Below are 20,760 nucleotides of genomic sequence, written 5' to 3'. Positions count from 1 at the left end.
CTCGACTGTCATCCCAGCACTTTGGGAGACAGAGGTGGGCAGATCGCTTGAGTCCAGGAGTTTCAGACCAGCCTGGCCAACATGGTGAAACCCCGTCTCTACTAAAAATACAAAAATTAGCCAGGCATGGTGGTGTGCACCTGTAATCACAATCACTTGGGAGGTTGAGGCAGGAGAATTGCTTGAACCCAGGAAGGAGGAGGTTGCAGGGAGCTGAGATCACGCCACTGCACTTCAGCCTGGGTGACAGAGGGAGACTCCATTAAAAAAAGAAAGAAAAAAAAAAGAAACCTAGGCCAGGCTCGGTGGCTCACACCTATAATCCCAGCACTTTGGGAGGCCAAGGTGGGTGGATCACGAGGTCAGGAGTTCAAGACCAGCCTGGCTAAGATGGTGAAACCTTGTCTCTACTTAAAAAAAAAAAAAAATTCAGACATGGTGGTGGGTGCCTGTAATCCCAGCTACTCAGGAGGGGGAGGCAAGCCTCCTGCTTGAACCCAGGAGGCGGATGTTGCAGTGAACTGAGATTGTGCCACTGCACTCCAGCCTGGGTGACAGAGCGAGACTCTGTCAATAAATAAATAAATAAATAAATAAATAAATAAATAAATAAAGTGTATAAAACTATACACATACAGCCATGCATCACATTAATGACCTTTCATTTAACCATGGACTTTTACATATAATGGTGGTCCCATAGACTATAACGGTGCAGAAAAATTCCTATCACCTAGTGTCGTGGTAGCACAATGCATTACGGACGTGTTTGTCGTAATGCTGCTGTAAAAGAAGCTACTGCGTTGCTTGTGGTATAAAAGTATAACAAATGCATTTCTGTACAGTACATAATTGGTAACAATTGTCAGCAGTGCACATGTGGGCAGACGGTTGAGCCAGACCACCCGAGAGCCGCTCGTGTCGCCCTGCCCACTTCCGTCTGCATCTGGAGCTCCCGGGCTGGGCCGTGGCGCGGCGCGTAGGGCTGTGGCGCGTTTTCTGGTGAACCAGAAGGCCTAGTCGAACTGCACCTCCGAGCAGGCCTTGGACCCGCTTCGTGCTGAATATTCAGAAGTTGGTGAGTTGGGAGCGGTGCTCGAGCTGCTCGAGAGAAGGCCAGAGAGCTTGCGGGGTGTGAGGGCCGCGGGCCGTCAGGCCGAGCAGCATGAGTCAACAGCAGCCTGCAGGAAAGTTGACCAACCTGCCCATTAACCCGGCAGAGGAGACGGTTCGCCGCCGAGACGCCACCAATGCAGAGTACCCATTGCCATCAACAATAAGGATTAATTCCAAAGATGATGTACAACCTGAGTCTGAAAGAGAAACTGTAAATATGAAGCCTCATAATAAGGCATCACTGGCTTGTACAACGCGAAAATTTATAGACATTCTCAAATCAGCTCCTGGAGGTGTTCTTAACTTAAGCCAGGTTGCAGCGAAACTAGCAGTGCACAGACGAAGAATATATGACATCGTCAGTGTCTTAGAAGGAGTCAAACTAATTAAAAAAATGCCTAAGAACCATATTCAGTGGATTGGACCTGATTTTAATTCTGGAGCAACACCCGAAGAAAAAAAGTTAGAGGAGGAACTTTCCAAATTATCAGCAACAGAAGATGCCTTGGATAAGCTAATTGGAGATTGTTCTCAGCAACTGTGTGAGTTAACAAATGACAAAGAATTGGGAAAACTAGCATATGTTACGCATGAAGACATTCACCACTTGGAACCTTTCCAGGAACAGACCATTTTTGTAGTTAGCGCGCCAGTAGAAATCACACTGGAAATTCCAGTTTCTGAAGACTCTTTCTTATTACATGTAAATAACACCAATGGACCTGGTAACGCCTGTTTGTGTCTATTGAAGAAGGATTACGAAGATAACTGCACGTCTGAGGGTGCCGGGACTTCATCTGAGGGTGCCGGGACTTCATCTGAGAGCACTGGGACTTCATCTGACAGCCGATGTACAGAACGCCCTGAAGAAGAAGAAAGAAGAAGAAAGTCCTCAGCAAAGTGAAAAATTGCTTGACATGAGCAACTGATAACATTTGGAAATTCAGGTATTGAGGTTCTGGGGGAACATCCTCTGTGGAGAATTATACATCACATTTGATTCTTACAGCAATGGACATGGAGTGCTCTTGTTTTCTGTTAGTAGCAGCATTACCACCAGTATTATTTTTCAGTAATTCACGACTTAGATTCCTGAATAATTCTGGTTTGCACATTTGAAAACAACTCAATGTATAATTATGCACTGCTTTTTGTCATCGGAATAGACATCTTGCCTCCTGAAATAGCTTCATCACAAAGGATGTCATGAAAATGACAGGCCTGAAATGGACGGTTGTTTGAGGACTCTATCCTTTCCTTCAGGGATTATGTCATATATCACAAAAGAAATTGCCTTACACTGGTTCATGTTTGCAGTTACCGTTGTACATTGGATCCAAATGTGATGTCTTTGTATATATCTGTATAGAGCTTAGATTACTTATCCACTACTTTCAGGCAACACTTTTTGCCCTTGTACAGCTGAAATAGTGTGTATATTGGAAAGTGACAAATTATCTAATTTCTTTGGTATCTATCAATTATTAGAATACTCTGGATGAGGATTAGAGGAGAGTTTTTCCAAACTGCTACATGTAGAAGTATCGTAAATGTGCTGTACATTTACATTCATTCATTTAATTGAAGTGTTTTAATATAGTTCCTAATGCTAAAATTGGAGTCGGATACTTCTTGATTTTAAGCTGTCTACTAAATTGCTGTGTCTCAGCAGATTGATGGCATGCTCCAAGGCTTTGGGGCCAAGTATAGAAATGCTGTCAAATGATAGATTAATTCATTGTGAGACATAAATTCAGTTGTGGGGAAAACTGGAAACTCAAGGTTTTTGTAAGCAGATTTTGTAATGTGTTTCTGTATGCAGCCCAGCTCTTCAATCAAAGGGGTTTTACTTACAGTAAGTTCTACCATGCCCTCTCTCTAGCTCTAGTCCCACGTTTCCACATACCTAGCTATTTCCACCTCATTGCGTAAGTCATTTACCACTCCGCCTCTGTTAACTCTGTGGTTTGCCATTAGACTATGAGCTCCTTGAGGGACTTTGTTGTAATTACTCTTACGTCCCAGCACCTTGCACAGTGCTTGTCCCATAAAAAATGCTCAATAATTTTTTTTAAGAGATGAGGTCTTGCTCAGTTGCCCAGGCTGGAGTGCAGTGGCAGCCACTAACACCTGGGATCAAGCAATTATCCCACCTCAGTCTCCTGGATACCTGGGACTACAGGTGTACACTACCACACCCAGCTAATTTTGTTTTTTGTTTTTTGTTTTTTGTTTTGTTTTTTTTTCTGTAGAGAAGAGGTCTCGCTATGTTGCCCGGGCTATTCTCAAACTCCTGCCTTCAAGCAGTCCTCCCACTTCAGCCTCCCAAAGTGCTGGGATTATAGGCACGAGCCACTGTGCCTAACTTAAATGTTTGAACTAAAACAAGATAGTAAATGACCATGTTACTGGTTTATATATTTACTATGCTATACTTTTTAGCATTACTTTGGAGTAGACTCCTTCTACTATATAGAAAAAAGTTAATTGTAAAACAACCTCAGGCAGTTCCTCCAGGACATATTCCAGAAGAAAGCATTGTTATCACAGGAGATGACAGCTTCATGTTTATTGCCCCTGACGATCTTCCAGTGGGGAACAAGATGTGGTGGTGGAAGACTGTGTTATTGATGATCCTGACTGTGTATGCCTGATCTAATGTGTGTGTTTGTGTCTTAGGTTTAGCAAAAATGTTTAAAAGGTTAAAAAATATAGAGAAAAGCTTATAGAATGCGGATATAAAGAAAAATATGTTTTTGTACATCTGTACAATGTTTGTATTTTAAGCAGTGTTATGAATAAAGTTTATAAAATGAAAACGTTACAGTATGCTAAAGTTAATTAATTAATTAATTAATTTTTGAGACAGAGTCTTGTTCTGTCACCCAGGCTGGAGTGCAGAGGTGCAATCATGCCTCACTGCTGCCTCAACCTCCTGGGCTCAAGTGATTCTTCCACCTCTGCCTCCCGAGTAGCTGGGACTACAGGCACATGCCTGTAGCTAATATTTGTATTTTTTGTACAGGCGGGGTTTTGCCATGTTGCCCAGGCCAGTCTTGAACTCCTGAGTTCAAGCAATCCGCCCACCTCAGCCTCGAAAAGTTCTGGGATTACTGGCATGAGCCACAATTTATTATTGAAGAAAGAACTTTTTTGTTTGTTTGTTTGTTTACAAATTTAGCGTAGCCCAAGTATACAGTGTTTATAAAGTCTACGGTAGTGTACAGTAATGTCCTAGACCTTCACATTCACTCACCACCCATTCGCTGACTCACCCAGAGGAACTTCCAGTCCCGGATGTTCCATCTATGGTAAATACTCTATATTTCTTAGGTGTATTAATACTTTTATTTTATCTTTTGTACCATATTTTTACTGTACATTTTCTATATTTAAATATGTTTAAATACACAAATATTTACCGCATGTTCCAATTGCCTACAGTATTCAGTACAATAACATACTGTACAGGTTTTTAGCCTGGGAGGAATAGGTGATACCAAATAGCCTAGGTGTGTAGTACACTTACTTGTGTAAGTACACTCTATGATGTTCACACAATGACAACATTGCCTAATGATACATTTCTCAGAGCATATCCCTGTAACCATCCAATGAGTTCATTTTTCTCATTGCCCAGATAGAGCCAATTTATCAAGACAGGGAATTGTAATAGAGAAAGAGCTTAAGTCACACAGAGCCAACTGAACAGAAGACCAGAGTTTTATTATCACAGCCTCCCACAAAATTCAGAGGTTAGAATTTTTCAAGGATAGTTTGGCAGGCTGAGGAATGGGTGGCGCTTATTAGTTGGGGATGCAATCATAGGAGTGTGGAAAATGGTCCTCGTGTGTGCTGAGTCCACTTTTGGTTGGGCCACAGGACCACTTGGTGGGTCTGGGTGGAGCCATTGATTGTCGGAAATGAAAAACCTGAGAAGACATCTCAAAAGGACAATCTTGGGTTCTACGATAGTGATGTTATCTGTAGGAGTAATTGGGGAGGTTGTAAATCTTGTCATCTCAGGAAAAATGGGTGGTAATCGTTTATATCCACACTTTAGCAGAATTCAGTCTCCTCTCATCCTCCTAACCTGGTGGTCTTTCACTAGCTTTACAAAGGCAGTTTAGTTTTGGGGGAAGGGTTATTACCATTTGAAGTATATACTAAATCTTGACTGGGCGCAGTGGCTCACGCCCGTAATCCCAGCACTTTGGGAGACTGAGGCAGGCAGATCACAAGGTCAAGAGATCGAGACCATCCTGGCCAACATGGTGAAACCCTGTCTCTACTAAAAGTACAAAAATTAGCTGGGCATGGTGGCACATGCCTGTAGTCCCAGCTACTCGGGAAGCTGAGGCAGGAGAATCACTTGAACCCAGGAGGCGGAGGTTGCAGTGAGCCAAGATTGCGCCACTGCACTCCACTCTGGGCAACAAGGCGAGACTCCATCTCTAAATAAATAAATAAATAGTAAATTTCTCCCCAAGTTAGCTTGGTCAAAGCCCAGAGATGACTAAGGGCAGTTTAGATGTTAAAGGAAAATGGGGGTTGGTTAAATTAGATCTCTTTCACTGTCATAATCTTCTCACTGTTATAATTTTTGCAAAGGTGGTTTCATCCCCATCTTTACATGGCACATGACTACATGTATGTGTGTGTGTGTAAATCCCGTAAGTTAAATGGTGTTCCCAAACATTAATGTATATAGACACCGTCACCAGATTATTTTCATGTAACCAAGAGCTTTTTTATATACTTTAAGTGTAAATGGGGTTACTGGCAGTGCTATTCTGTGGTGGACCAGGAATAAAAATCACAGAAGCAGAATAATCAAGGAATAGACAAATTAGAGCTAGTATGTAGAATTGGGAGTATTGGCCAGGAAACTGTGAAAGGCAGGACATAGACTAGGAATAAAGCACAAAAAGTGAAAGAAGGGTTAGTAAGCAGGGTAAACTACTTCTTTGTTTGTTAAGCTCAACATTTCTTATCAGTAACTGGAATGAACACTGGAAATTGGGTCATGCATGGTGGCTCACGCCTGTAATCCCAGCACTTTGGGAGGCCGAGGTGGGCAGATCACTTGAAGCTAAGAGTTCGAGACCAGCCTGGTCAACATGGCGAAGCTCGTCTCTATTAAACATACAAAAAAACAAACAAACAAACAAAAAAAAACAGACCTGGGGTTGGTGGTGCATGCCTTTAATCGCAGCTGCTCAGAAGGTTGAGGCACGAGAATTACTTGAACCTGGGAGGCGGAAGTTGAAGTGAGTCCAGATTGTGCCACTGCGCTCCGGCCTGGACAACAGAGTGAGACTCCATCTCAAAAAAATAAAAGAAAAAGAAACTGAATGTGGAAGTGGCATAAAACTTGGAAGAGGTGGTTAAACACCTTGCATGACAGCATCAGTTTTCAAAAAGGCCCAGAAAGAAATCTGACTTCCTGGTCCTATCAAGATGAAAGAGCCAGCCAAGCACCGTGGCTTACGCCTGTAATCCTAGAACTCTGGGAGGCTGAGGTGGGTGGATCACTTAAGGTCAGGAGTTCGAGACCAGCCTAGCCAACATGATGAAACCCCGTCTCTACTAAAAATACAAAAGAATAAGTAAGCCAGGCATGGTGGCACGTGCTGCCTGTAGTCCCAGCTACTCAGGAGGCTGAGGCAGAAGAATCACTTGAACCTGGGAGGTGGAAGTTGGAGTGAGCCGAGATCACACCACTGCACTCCAGCCTGAGTGACAGAGCAAGACCGTGTCTCAAAATAAATAAATAAACACATAAAAATACTGTCATATTAAAAGCACAACTATACTATAAAATAAAATTCAAATGAGGCAACATGACTGTTGTTGGGAAGGGCGGTTCATGGCCGGAAAATAAACATTAAATCTTACCGCGAATTTCCTCATTTATACACTGAAATACCTCACACTTTTCAAAGGAAATGTATTCAAAAGACTTGGTACAGAATTGAATAAATTGAACCTCAACACTTAATTGTTTCAGGACATGAAATCCAAAACAACCTTCTGTAGTGGCCAATGATTGGCACTTGTGAGCATTTTTTATTTTATTTTATTTTAATTTTTTGAGACAGAGTCTTGCTCTGTTGCCCAGGCTGGAGTGCAGTGCACAATCTCGGCTCACTGCAACTTCCACCTCCCAGGTTCAAGCAATTCTCCTGCCTCAGTGTTCCGAGTAGCTAAGACTACAGGTGCGCACCACCACACCTGGCTAACTTTTTGTATTTTTAGTAGAGATGGGGTTTCACCATGTTGGCCAGGCTGGTCTTCAACTCCTGACCTCAGGTGATTCACCACCTGGGCCTCTCAAAGTGCTGTGTTTACAGGCCACTTGTGAGCATTTAGTGTCCTAAAACAAGCTCTCAGATAGATTATAAATGTGTGCATTTTTACACTGGAAATACCACAAAAGGGGCCAGGCACAGTGACTCACACCTGGAATCCCAGCACTTTGGGAGGCCAAGGCGGGTTGATCACCTGAGGCCAGAAGTTCCAGACCAGCCTGGCCAATATGGTGAATGGTGAAACTCCATCTCTACTAAAAATACAAAATGCAAACAAACAAGCAAACAAACAAAACAGCTAGGTGTGCACCTGTAATCCCAGCTACTCGGGAGGCTCCGGCACGAGAATCACTGGAACCCGGGAGGTGGAAGTTGCAGTGAGCGGAGATCGTGCCACTGTCACTACACTCTGGCCTGGGCAACAGAGCAAGACTCCTGTCTAAAAAAAAAAAAAAAAAAAAAAAAAGCCCTTCTTACAACTAAAAAAGTCTGGGCATAGCAGAACAAACAAACATATGAAGACTTTCAAAGGTGATGCTGTGGTCTGAAGGTTTGTGTCCTACTCAAATTCAAATGTTGAAATCCTAAACCCCCAAGATGATGACATTAGAAGGTGGGGCCTTTAGGAGGTGAACAGGTCATGAGGGTGGAGTCCTCATTAATAGAATTAGTGCCCTTACTAAAGTGGCCTGAAGATACGTGTTCCCCCATTCTACCATGTGAGGACGTAGTGAGAAGGCACTGTCTATGAGCCAGAAAATGGGCCCTCATCAGACTCTAAATCTGCTGGCACCTAGATCTTGGACTTCCTAGCCTCCAGAACTGGGAGGAATACATTTCTATTGTTTATAAGACACTCAGTCTATGGTGTTTTGTTCTAACAGCTTGAACAAACTATGACAGGTGGAAAGAAGAAGGTTAACTTGGCAGGGAACTTGGGGAACAACATGGTGCTGTGCTTTCTGGGTTTCCCTTTGGCCCCTTATATTTTCCAAACAGGGTGCCAGAGAAGCCTGAAAGTTGGAACCTCCAACAGGCACAGACCAAAAAAAAAAAAAAAAAAAAAAAAAAAGGCTCCAAGAAGAGCCTGCTCTCCCTACCCAAGGGATTAGGAAAAGGATGGCCCTAATGGAAGAGAAACTTTTTTAGATAATACCTGCCCTACTCCCGCTAAACACCAGTCTATGTGACTATCTTTATACCAACACCACACTGTATTGATTACCACAGCTATCTGGGAAGCCTTAATATTGGGTAGAATGATTCCTCCCACCTTATCCTTCTTCCTCAAAATTGTTTTAAGCTATTCAAGGTTCTTGCCCTTCCATTTCAATTTTAGAATACATCTATCTATAACCACAAAAACCTTATTGGGATATTGATAGGAATTATGTTAAATCTGTAGATCATTTGGGGGATAATTAACATCTTTACTATGCTGAGTCTTCTTATCCAAGACTCTTGTGTCTCTCCAGTCTTTTAAGTCATCTTTGATTATTTCCTTTCTTGTTTTGTTTTGTTTTTTTTCTTTTCTGCTGCTGTTGTTGTTTTGAGACGGATTTTCATTCTTGTTGCCTAGGCTGCCTCCCAAGTAGCTGGGATTACAGGCAAGTGCCACCACGCCCAGCTAGTTTCGTGTTTTTAGTAGAGATGGGGTTTCACCATGTTGGTCAGGCTGATCTCAAACTCCTGATCTCAGGTGATCTGCCCACCTTGGCCTCCCAAAGTGCTGGGATTACAGGCGTGAGCCACCATGCCTGGCCATCTTTGATTTTTTTTCATCAGAATTTTGGAATCTTCTGCACACGTCTTACACACGTTTTGTTAGATTTATATGTAAGGATTTTCTTTTGGGCAGCAATTTTAAATGGTATTGTGTTTTGAAATTCTTTTTCGGCCAGGCGTGGTGGCTCACGCCTGTAATCCCAGCACTTTGGGAGGCCGAGGCGGGTGGATCACGAGGTCAGGAGATCGAGACCATCCTGGCTAACACGGTGAAACCCCGTCTCTACCGAAAATACAAAAAATTAGCCGGGCGTGGTGGTGGGCGCCTGTAGTCCCAGCTACTCAGGAGGCTGAGGCAGGAGAATGGTGTGAATCCGGGAGGCGGAGTTTGCAGTGAGCTGAGATCTCGCTATTGCACTCCAGCCTGGGTGACAGAGCGAGACCCTGTCTTAAAAAAAAAAAAAAGAAAGAAATTTCCTTTTCTACATGTGCAGTGCTGATATATAGAAAAGTGATTATTTTTTATTTTGTATTTTATTTTATTTATTGTTTGATTTTTGAGAGTGGGGAGTGCAGTGACATGATCTCCACTCACTGCAACCTCCACCACCTCCCGAGTTCAAGAGATTCCTCTGCTTCAGCCTCCTGAGTAGCTGGGATTACAGGTGTGCGCTACCACACATGGCTAATTTTTGTATTTTTAGTAGAGATGGGGTCTCAGCATGTTGGCCAGGCTCATCTCAAACTCCTGACCTCAAGTGATCTGCCCACCCCAGCCTCCCAAAGTGCTGGGATTACAGGCAGGAGCCACCGTGCCTGGCCAGGTTTGCCATTACTTTTAATGATAAAAAAGCAATTGCTTTTGCACCAACTTAATACCTGCTTGGTATCAAGTTGAGGAATTTTCTTTCTATTCCCATTTTTTCTGAGAGGTTTTAAACCATAAATGGGTGTTAAATTTTGTCAAATACATTTACAGTGTCAATTGACATAATCATTATGATCATGTGATTTTTCTTTAGCCTGTTCATATAGTGAATTACATTGGTTGATTTTCAGACGTTGAACCACCCTTGCAAAATGGGATTCAATTTCACTTGCTCATGGTATGTAATTATTTTTGTACATTGTTGAATTTTATTTGCTAATATTTTGTGAAGGATTTTTGTGTCTATCACGAACAATATTGACGTGTAGTGGGGGGTGTGTGTGTGTATGTGTGTGTACTATCTGTCTGTTTTGGTATCTGGTTAATATAAGCTAGCTAAAATGACAGGAAGTGTATTACCAGGGTTTGTCAGAGGAACAGAATAGGCATATTTAGATCATTTACATTAATATAACTATTGCTCTGTTATACTTTATTTGCTGTTTTATTATTTATTTTCTCCTTGTTCCCTCTATCTCTCATTCCTCTGTTTCTCTTTTTCCTGCTTACCTGTGAATCCCTTGAACATTTTTAAAAAGTAATTTTTGATTTATCTATATTTGTAAAATGAAGCCAAGTGCGGTGGCTCATGCCTGTAATCCCAGCACTTTGGGAGGCTGAGGTGGGTGGATGACCTGAGGTCAGGAGTTCGAGACCAACCTGGACAACATGTTGAAACATCATCTCTACTAAAAATCCAAAAATTAGCCAGGCATGGTGGCACAGGCCTATAGTCTCAGCTACTCAGGAGGATGAGTCATGAGAATCAGTTGAACCCAGGAGGCAGAGGTTGCAGTGAGCTGAGATTGCACCACTGCACTGTAGCCTGGATGACAGAGTGAGACCCTGCCCACCCCCCAGAAAAAAGAAAGAAAAGAAAAATGGGGAGGGTATAGTGTCTTGTCAATATTTTCTTTATAATGACATATGTATTCTCTAAGAAGATACAGGTTTTTCTACCATGCTCCTGACTTTCTTTTGAGCCCTTCCTAACAGAATCTTTAACATCTATATTTGTATCAATAGTCTATCCAAGGCAATGTAGGATTTTTCTATCATGCTCTTCAAAATTCTTCTAGCCTCTACCCATTACCCAATTCCAAAGCCACTTCCACATACTTAGGTACTTGTTGCAGCAACACCCTATTTCTGATGCCAAAATTTGTATCAGTCAGGATTTAACCAGGGAAAAAGAACCAATAGGAGATATATTTTAAGACTTACTGCAAGAAATTGGCTTATGCAATTGTGGAGTCTGGCTAGACAAGACTGAAATCTGTAGGGAAGGCTGACTGGAAATCTGTAGGGAAGGCTGACTGGAAAAAGGGCAGTCTGGAACTCTCAGGCATACGCTGAATCTGCTATCCATAGGCAAAATTTATTCTTCTGAGAAGCCTCAGCTCTGCTCTTTTAAGGCTTTCCACCTGACGGAATCAAGCCCACCAAGATTATCTAGGATAATCTCTCATGCTTAAAGTCAACTGACTGTGGACTTTCATCATATCTACAAAGTACTTCCACAGCAACACCTAGATTGATGTTTGATTGAGTAACTGAAGAGTATAGCCTAACCAAGGACATATAAAACAGCATCATAGAGTGTAAATTGCCACAATCACTTTTTTTTTTTTTGAGACAATGCCTAGCTCTGTCACCCAGGCTGGAGTGCAGTGGTGCGATCATGGCTCACTGCAACGTCTGCCTCTCAGGCTTTGAGTCATCCTCCCACCTCAGCCTCCCAAGTAGCTGGGACTACAGGCACGTGCCACCATGCCTGGCTAATTTTTCTATTTTTTGTAGAGATAGGGGTCTCACTTTGTTGCCTAGGCTGGTCCCAAAGTCCTGAGCTCAAGTGATTCGCCCTCTTTAGCCCCCCGGAGTGCTGGGATTACAGGTGTGAGCCACTGTGCCTGGCCCACAATCACTTTTTAAAATGTTTGACAATATATACTAAAGCTAAACATACATATACTCTATGATCCAGCAAGTGTCATTTCAGGTTTATACTTAACATAAATCCATGTATTGCCAAAAGATGTGTACAAGCATGTTCATTATAGCATTATTTATATTAGCCAGCAGTTGGAAACATCCACAATTTCCATCAAGGAGAATGGATAAACAAATTGTATTAGATTCATTTGGCCAGGTGCGGTTGCTCATGCCTGTAATGCTAGCACTTTGGGAGGCCAAGGCAGGAAGATGGCTTGAGCCCAGGAGGTTAAGACCAGCCTGGGCAACATAGTGAGACCCTGTCTCTACAAAAAATAAAAATAAATAAATTAGTCAGGTTTGGTGGTACCCAGCTGTGGTCCCAGCTACTCAGGAAGCTGAGGTGGGAGGATTGCCTGAGCCCCAGAGGTGAAGGCTGCAGTGAGCCAAAATTGTGCCACTGCATTCCGGCCTAGGTGAGATAGTGAGACTCTGTCTCAAAAATTAAAAAAAAAAATTTTTTAAATAGATTCATTCAATGAACTACTACTTAGTAATAAAAAAGAGCAAACTATTGCTATCCGCAACAATATGGATGAATCTCACAGACACAAAGACAAGCAACAAAAAAGCCATTCACAAATGAGTACATTCCGTATGATTCCATTTATACAAAGTTCAAAAACAGGCAAAACCAACCTTGGAAGGAGGCACAGGGGACTCTTTTTGATGCTGGTAATGTTCTGTTTCTTGATCTGAGTGGTGGTTTTATAAAAAATATGTGTGTTTGTGTGTGTGTGTGCTAAGCTATACACTTAAGACCTATGGACTTTACGTAAGTTATACTTTAATAATTTTTTTTAAAAATCCAGACATGCAAGAAAAATAAGTTGAAACGAATAAGATAATCTATAATATCTAGTATTTTTAAAGTAGAGCATGAGAAAGACCTATTTGGCACCACAGAGAAAGACGTGGGGGCTTCAGTTGACCACAAGTTTTGTGTGAGTCAGCCATGTGACATGACAATTTTAAAAGTTCATGCAATTTAAGCTGCTTTAGCAGATGCAAAATCTCTTATATTTCATCTTGTTGGTTCCAGCCCATCATTTTCAAATCTCTTTGAATCCTAATTATTTCATGTAGGACAGAATGGGGTTGTTGAAAGAATTATTAACTAGGAAAATAAAGTAAAGCCTTCTGACTATCTTTCCAATATTCATTAGAATATTCGAATGTTAAATTCATAACAATTTTAATGTTGAGCAAAAGTCAATGAGTTATTTTCTTTTATTTAATTATTATTATTTTGGGACGGAGTCTCACTCCGTTGCCCAGGCGGGAGTGCAGTGGCGTGATCTCAGCTCACTGCAGCCTCTGTCTCCCAGGCTCAAGCAATTCTCGTGCCTCAGCCTCTCTAGTAGCTGGGACTACAGGCACCCGCCACCACACCCAGCTAATTTTTGTATTTTTTGTAGAGATAGGATTTCACCACGTTGGGCAGGCTGGTCTCAAACTCCTGGCCTCAAGTGATCCACCCATCTCGGCCTCCCAAAGTGCTGGAATTTCAGGCGTGAGTCACCTTGCCCAGCCCTTTTGTGGTATTTTCAGTGTAAAAATGCACACATTGATAATCTGTCCGAGAGCTTGTTTTAGGACACTAAACTCTCACAAGTGCCAATCACCAGCCACTACAGAAAGATTTTTGAGATTTCATATCCTGAAACAACTGAGTGTTGAGGTTCAGTTTATTCATTTCTGCCCCAAGTTTTTTTGCATATATTTCCTTTGAAAAGCATGAGGTATTTCAGTGTATAAATGAATAAATTAACTGTAAAACAAAATGTTTTATTTTCTGTCAGTGAACAGTCCTTGGAAGTCATGTTTCCTCATTTGAATTTTATTTTACAGTATAGTTGTGCACTTAATATAATGGCATTTTATTTATTTATTTTGAGATAGGGTCTCACTCCATCACCCGGACTGGAGTGCAATGGCGTGATCTCAGCTCACTGCAGCCTCTGCCTCCCAAGTTCAAGGGATTCTCCTGCCTCAGCCTCCCGAGTAGCTAGGACTACAAGCATGTGCCACCACGCCTGGTTAATTTTTGTATTTTTAGTAGAGACGGGGTTTTATCATGTCAACCATGCTGGTCTTGAACTCCCGACCTCAAGTGATCCGGCAGCCTCGACCTTCCAAAGTGCTGGGGTTACAGATGTGAGCCACTGCACCCGGCCAGTTATTTTCTTTATAACTGGACTTAGGTTTAGAGACCAGATGAAACACTACCCAAAAGTTTCTGACAAATTTAAAAGGATATATAAACCAAAAATTAAGATGGTAATGAGAAAGTTTACCTTGCTATATACAGGGGATCTTGAGATGAAAGTGTAGGAAGGAACATGGGAGGTTTTTTTAATTTTGAATATTGGAAGGGCTGACATATGGAAGAGAGCATATCTGTTCACTCTGGAGGGCAGAGCTCAACCTACAGCTAGATGTGACGGTGATGCCAACTTGAATTCTGTAATAAGAAGAAAACTCCTTGCAATCTCAGCTACTTAGGAGGCTAAGGCAAGATCACTAGAGCTCAGGAGATTGAAGCTGCAGTGAGCCATGATCACATCACTACACTCCAGCCTGGGCAACAGAGCAAGACACTGTTGCTAAAATAAGTTTTAAAAAATAAAATAAGGCTGGGCACAGTGGTTCACGCCTATAATACCAGCACTTTGGGAGGCTGGGGCAGGTGGATTGCTTGAACTCACGAGTTTGAAACTAGTCTGGGCAACATGGTGAAATAGCATCTCTACAAAAAAATACAAAAATTTGGCCAGGCACGGTGACTCATGCCTGTGATCCCAGCTACTTGGGAGGCTGAGGCAGGAGGATCACTTGAGCCCAGAGGGCATACATTGCAGTGAGCCGAGGTTATACCACTGCACTCCAGCCAAGGCAACCGAGGGAGACCTCGTCTCATAAAAATAAGTAAATAAAAACAAAAATACAAAAATTAGCTGGGTGTGGTGGCACATGCCTGTAGTCCCAGCTAATCAGGAAGCTGAAGTGGGAAGACTGCTTGAGCCTGGGAGGCAGAGGTGGTAGTGAGCTGAGATCACGTCACTGCACTCGATCCTGGGTGACAGAACCAGACCTTGTCTAAAAAACAATAATAAGTAAATAGGCCAGGCGCAGTGACTCACACCTGTAATCCCAGCACTTTGGGAGGCCAAGGCAGGTGGATAACTTGAGGTCAGGTGTTTGAGATCAGCCAGGTCAACATGGTGAAACCCCGTCTCTACTAAAAAGAGAAAAGTTAGCTGGCGTGGTGGCAGGTGCCTGTAATCCCAGCTACTCAAGAGGCTGAGGCAGGAGAATCACTTGAACCCTGGAGGCGGAGGCTACAGTGAGCCGAGATTGCGCCACAGCACTCCAGCCTGAGAGAAGGAGTGAGACTCTGCACACCCCTACCCTCCAAAAATAATAAGGTAAGATAAAAAAAAATCCTAATGCCTGAGATCCTGCACAAGATAGTTGGAATTTCAAAGATATTGAGAAAAGAAACATGCTAATACCTATGTTCAATCATTACTCATTACTTTTTCTTTACAATCTCTTAAAAGTGGTCAGTGGGGCTGCCTGTAAACATTTTTTAACTAGAAATGGATGAGACATAGAAGTCAGGGGGCAAGGTTATTGCAACTTCCCCAAGATGCCTCCATAAAATTGAGCTAATACCAACTTCCAAGGTTGTATTTTCATAGGAAAGAGACCAGTTCCAAATGTTGTCTCGATTCTCCAGTCCATTTATGGGGCCTCCCATTTCAAAATCTTGCGTCATTCAAGCAGCGTTAAAACGGGCCTTATTATGACCCCTTTAAAAACATCCTCTTCAACTGCACTCTCCTTGACCCTCCAAAACTGAAGTCCAGCTGTGTGAAAAACCCACCAAGTCTTTATGCTCAAGTGTTTTTGCTTAAAATGTATCTAATTTAGTGCTGTTGACATCAAAGATAAAGGAATATGCTAACAAATGATGGTCAATCTGACCCTGTCAAGAATGCAATGCTTGTTTTTATTATATGACTGCAAAAATAGTGTTACAAATATCTATGACTATTAGATACATCAAAGTTATTAAAATGCATTCTCTTACTAAAGCAGTGCACAAAATATGTAAACGAGTAAAGCTAAAAGCAAGCATATTTCATTTGCTTAAATAACACTAAGGAAGCTACCGAAGCAAAGCTGGGCTGGCAGGCAGCAGGGAGATAATTTCAGTGATGATACGACATGATAAATTGCCTCTGCTGTACACAATTTTCACTCCAGAAAAAAAAATAATCTCCTACTCCCATCACATTGTTCTTTCCCACTGATGCATTTGTCAGTTCTGTTATCTCTGAAGTCTGAGTAGGACCAAGTTCGTCCTTTGTGGCTGTACCTCCAAAGATGCACAGCCACTACAGCAAAATAAACCTCCAAAGCCTTGCCTGCCTTTGGATAGCTCCTAAAATGGAAATCTCATTATTTGGGTCCCACGTACGTGTTTGCATTAAGAGTCTGGAGACACCCATAGAGTAATCATCTTTTGGCCAGGCCCAGTGGCTCACACCTGTAATCCCAGCACTTTGGGAGGCCAAGACAGGCAGATCACCTGAAGTCAGGAGTTCGAGACCAGCCTGACCAACACAGTGAAACCCCATCTCTACTAAAAATACCAAAAAAAAAAAAAAAAAAAAAAAGCGAGGCATGGTGGTGCATGCCTATAATCCCAGCTACTCAGGAGACTGAGGCAGGAGGATCTTTTGAACCAGGGAGGCGGAGGTTGCAGTGAGGCGAGATCGTGCCATGGCACTCCAGCCTGGGCGACAAAAGTGAAACTCCGTCTCAAAAAAAGAATAATCATCTTTTGGGGCAAGGCACTTTGAGAGGAGGCAAGAACAGCTGTGACCCTGTAGAAGCTGGATTTGGCGTTCTGGCACTTACCAGAGGTGTGTGTGTATCTAGGAAATTCACTCAACTCTTCAGTTTCCTCATCTGTAAAATACGGACAATAGTCCACCTTCCTGGGGTTGTTATGAAAATGAAGTGATATCATGAATGTGAATTGTCTAACTACACAGTTTGTGTCTGTTACTTGGTTACTGGTGTTGTTATTCAGTCATTTAACTAATATTTATTGGGCACCTTTTTGTGAAACACTGTTCTAGGTGCTGGGAATATAGCAGAGAAGAAAGTCACGAAAATCATTTAACAGGAGACCTTAAATCTACTGCGGGGTTGGCTCGGCACTTTGGGAGGCTGAGGTGGGAGGATCAGTTGAGCCCAGGAGTTCAAGACCAGCCTAGGCAACCTAGCGAGACCCTCATCTCTATTTTTGCATAATTCTTTAAAAAAAATGTTTTTAAATCTACTGAGGGAAAACAAACAATCAACAAAAATGTCAAATGCATAGTTTGTCAGAAGATAATAATTGCTATAGAGAATAATGTAGCAGGGCAGGAGAATAAGGAATGCTGGGATTAGGGGTGGGAGGCAGTTTTGGATGGGTTGGTCACCTAAGATGGTGACAAGGGAGCTAAGACCTAATAGAAATGAATAAGTGAGCCAGGAGCCATGATGATACCTGGGGGAAGTGTGTTTCAGGCAGAGACAATAGCAACTCAAGAGCCCTGAAATAGAAGCATGCTGAGGAGGTGGTTCAGAACAGCAGAGAGGCCAGTATGGAGTGGTATGAATGAATTAATGAATGAGTGAATGACAGGGAGAGTAGCAGGGTCAGATCATGTAAGGCCTTGTAGGGCTTGGCATGTAGCAGGTGGAATAGGTGTTATTATAACATGATCATCATCACCTAACTCATATTTAAAGAATCACCCTTTGCTGGGTTGAAAATAAACTGTAGAAGGGACAAGTGTGATAGAAGGGAGATCACTGAAATAACTAGATGAGAAGTGATGGTGGTTTGGATAAGAGTAATAGCAGTGGAGGCTGTAAGACATAGTCCGATTCTGGCTGTATTTTGAAGTTAGAGCCAACAGGCTTTCCTGATTTAGTAGATGTGGGGTGTGAATGAGAGAGGACAGAGTCCAAGATGATTCTAAGGGTTTGGTGCCTGAGCAACTGGAGGGATAAGATTGTCATAATCTGTGATGAAGGCTATACAGGCGGAGCAGGTTCTAGGAGATCAGCAGCTAGTTTTGAAACATGTTAAGTTTGGGGTGTCTATTAGATATCCATGGGGACAGATTTAGATAGGCAGTTGGGTATCCAAATCTAGAGTTTAAGGGGAGAAGTCATGCTGGCGTTATCACTGTGTGGATTGTATGTAAATCCATAGAGCTGAATGAGATCACCAAGGACTAAGGATAGATAAAAAGGAAAAGGGATTGAGCTCTGGAGCATTCCAATGTTAAGAAGTGAAGGAGAAGAATAGGCAAATCCATACAGATGCAAAGTAGATTCATAATTGTCAGGGGCCCAGCAGTAGGGATGGAGAGTGATTGCTAATGCATAAAGGGTTACTTTTTGGCGTGATGACAATGTTTTAGAATTAGTGGTGATGATTGCACAACTCTGTGAGCATACAAAAAAAAAACAACACTTAATTGTACACTATGAAAGTTTACATTTTATGGTATGTGATTTATATCTCATTTAGAAAAAATAAGTCAGGCAGAAGAGCAGAAATCAACAAAGGAGATAGACAAGGAGACGGGAAGAAAACCAGTTCTAGATTATCCTAGAAAGAAAGTGAAAAAACAAATGTTGCAAAAGGAGTGTGTCAAATGCTGTTGACACTTCACCTAAGTTGAGGATGAAGGGCTATATCATTGGATTGAACATCATGAGGATCATCGATGACCTTGACAAGAGCCATTTAGGTGGAATGGTGAAGGGTGAAAGCCTGCCTGTAGTGAGATGGGAAAAAAAATCTCACTATTGGAGGGTGCTAAGGAACAAGCATTATTACTATTATTATTATTATTATTATTATTATTATTATTATTATTGAGACAGGATCACACTCTGTCACCTTGGCTGCAGTGCAGTGGTATAATCTCGACTCACTGCAACTTCCCCCTCTCTGGGGCTCAAGTGAACCTCCTGCCTCAGCCTCCCAAGTAGCTGGGACTACAGGTGTGTACCACCATGCCCAGCTGATTTTTGTATTTTTAGTAGAGATGGGGTTTCATCATGTTGGCCAGGCTGGTCTCAAACTCCTAACCTCAAGAGATCTTCCTGCCTCAGCCTCCCAAAGTGCTGGGATTTCAGGCATGAGCCACTGCGCCCAGCCCCAGCTCATTATTTTTAAAAACTGGTAAGTAAAGGGAAGAAATCAAGCATCTTTCCTGCCTTTTTATAGAAACATACAGTAGGTGAGGGGACATTTCTTTTTATAGAAGTATTCCAGCTAATAAATGAAGGTGAGATGACAGAATTCTAGTATCACCACTTTGCAACCCCCAGTGGAGCACCAACAGCTGCTAACATCACACAGAGACATTATGACAACTCTGCACCTCCTAATGGAAGGACACACCACCACCAATGAAGTGATCATGCCAAAAAAATAAACCCAAATCTGGTTAAGCTTCTAGATCCAACCAGCAACATACAGGAAATTCAAACAACGGAAGAGCATGTTAAATGACACCACAGGGATGCAGTAGTAAACTCCAGACTGTGGAACCTTCTATAGGATAAACAGCCAGTTTTTTCAACAAATACATTTTAAGGGGGAAAAAAGAGGCCAGGTACAGTGGCTCACGCCTGTAATCCCAACACTTGGGGAGGCCAAGGTGGGTGGATCACCTGAGGTCAGGAGTTCGAGACCAGCCTGACCAACATAGTGAAATCCTGTCTCTACTAAAAATACAAGAATTAGCTGGGCATGGTGGTGGGCACCTGTAATCCCAGCTACTCTGGAGGCTGAGACAGGAGAATCACTTGAACCTGGGAGGCAGAGGTTGCAGGGAGTCGAGATCGTGCCACTGCACTCCAGCCTGGGGGACAGAGTGAAACTCTGTCTCAAAAAAAAAAAAAACAAAAAACAAAAAAAGAGGGATGGCGGGAGAACTTACAGATTAAGAGACACATACCAAGTAATTGCAATGTGTGGACCTTATTTGGAACCAAATTTAAACAAACTTAAAAAAATTGTGATATCATGAGGCTATTATAAATGTGAAGAGGATGTCAAAGATATATTTTACAGATGTATACTGATTACATTGTAGTTAAGATTATATAATATATGGGACTTCCTTCAAAACAATTTATGAGGGAAATGGGTAAGGGAACAGATGAAAAAATGTTCACCATGGCAGGATCATTTTTGAAGTTGACTGATGGGTACCTGGAGATTGATCATACTATTCCTTCTATTCTCTTCTCCACTTTTATGTATGTTTGAAATTCTCCACAATAAAAATTTTAAATATGTGAAGTTAATATGCCAGAATATTCACAGTCATTAGTCCTGGATAATGGGAACATAAGTATGATGTAACTTTCTGTAGTTTTCTGTATTTTTACAATTTTTCACAAAACTCCAACAACTATACATTTTCAAATGCAATAGAAAAATCTTAATGTATGGCCTTATACTTTTCTGTACCTATGGTGTCCAGACGTTTTTGCTGGTACAACTGGAATTCTCATTGTAGAACTTAAGAAGTCTTGTAAATCTCATGGAGTTACATTCCTTTTTTTTTTTTTTTTTTTTTTTTTTTTTTTTTTTTT

Source organism: Theropithecus gelada, chromosome X, assembly GCF_003255815.1.
Source record: "Theropithecus gelada isolate Dixy chromosome X, Tgel_1.0, whole genome shotgun sequence".
NCBI lineage: Eukaryota > Metazoa > Chordata > Mammalia > Primates > Cercopithecidae > Theropithecus > Theropithecus gelada.
This window is presented reverse-complemented; position numbering follows the sequence as displayed.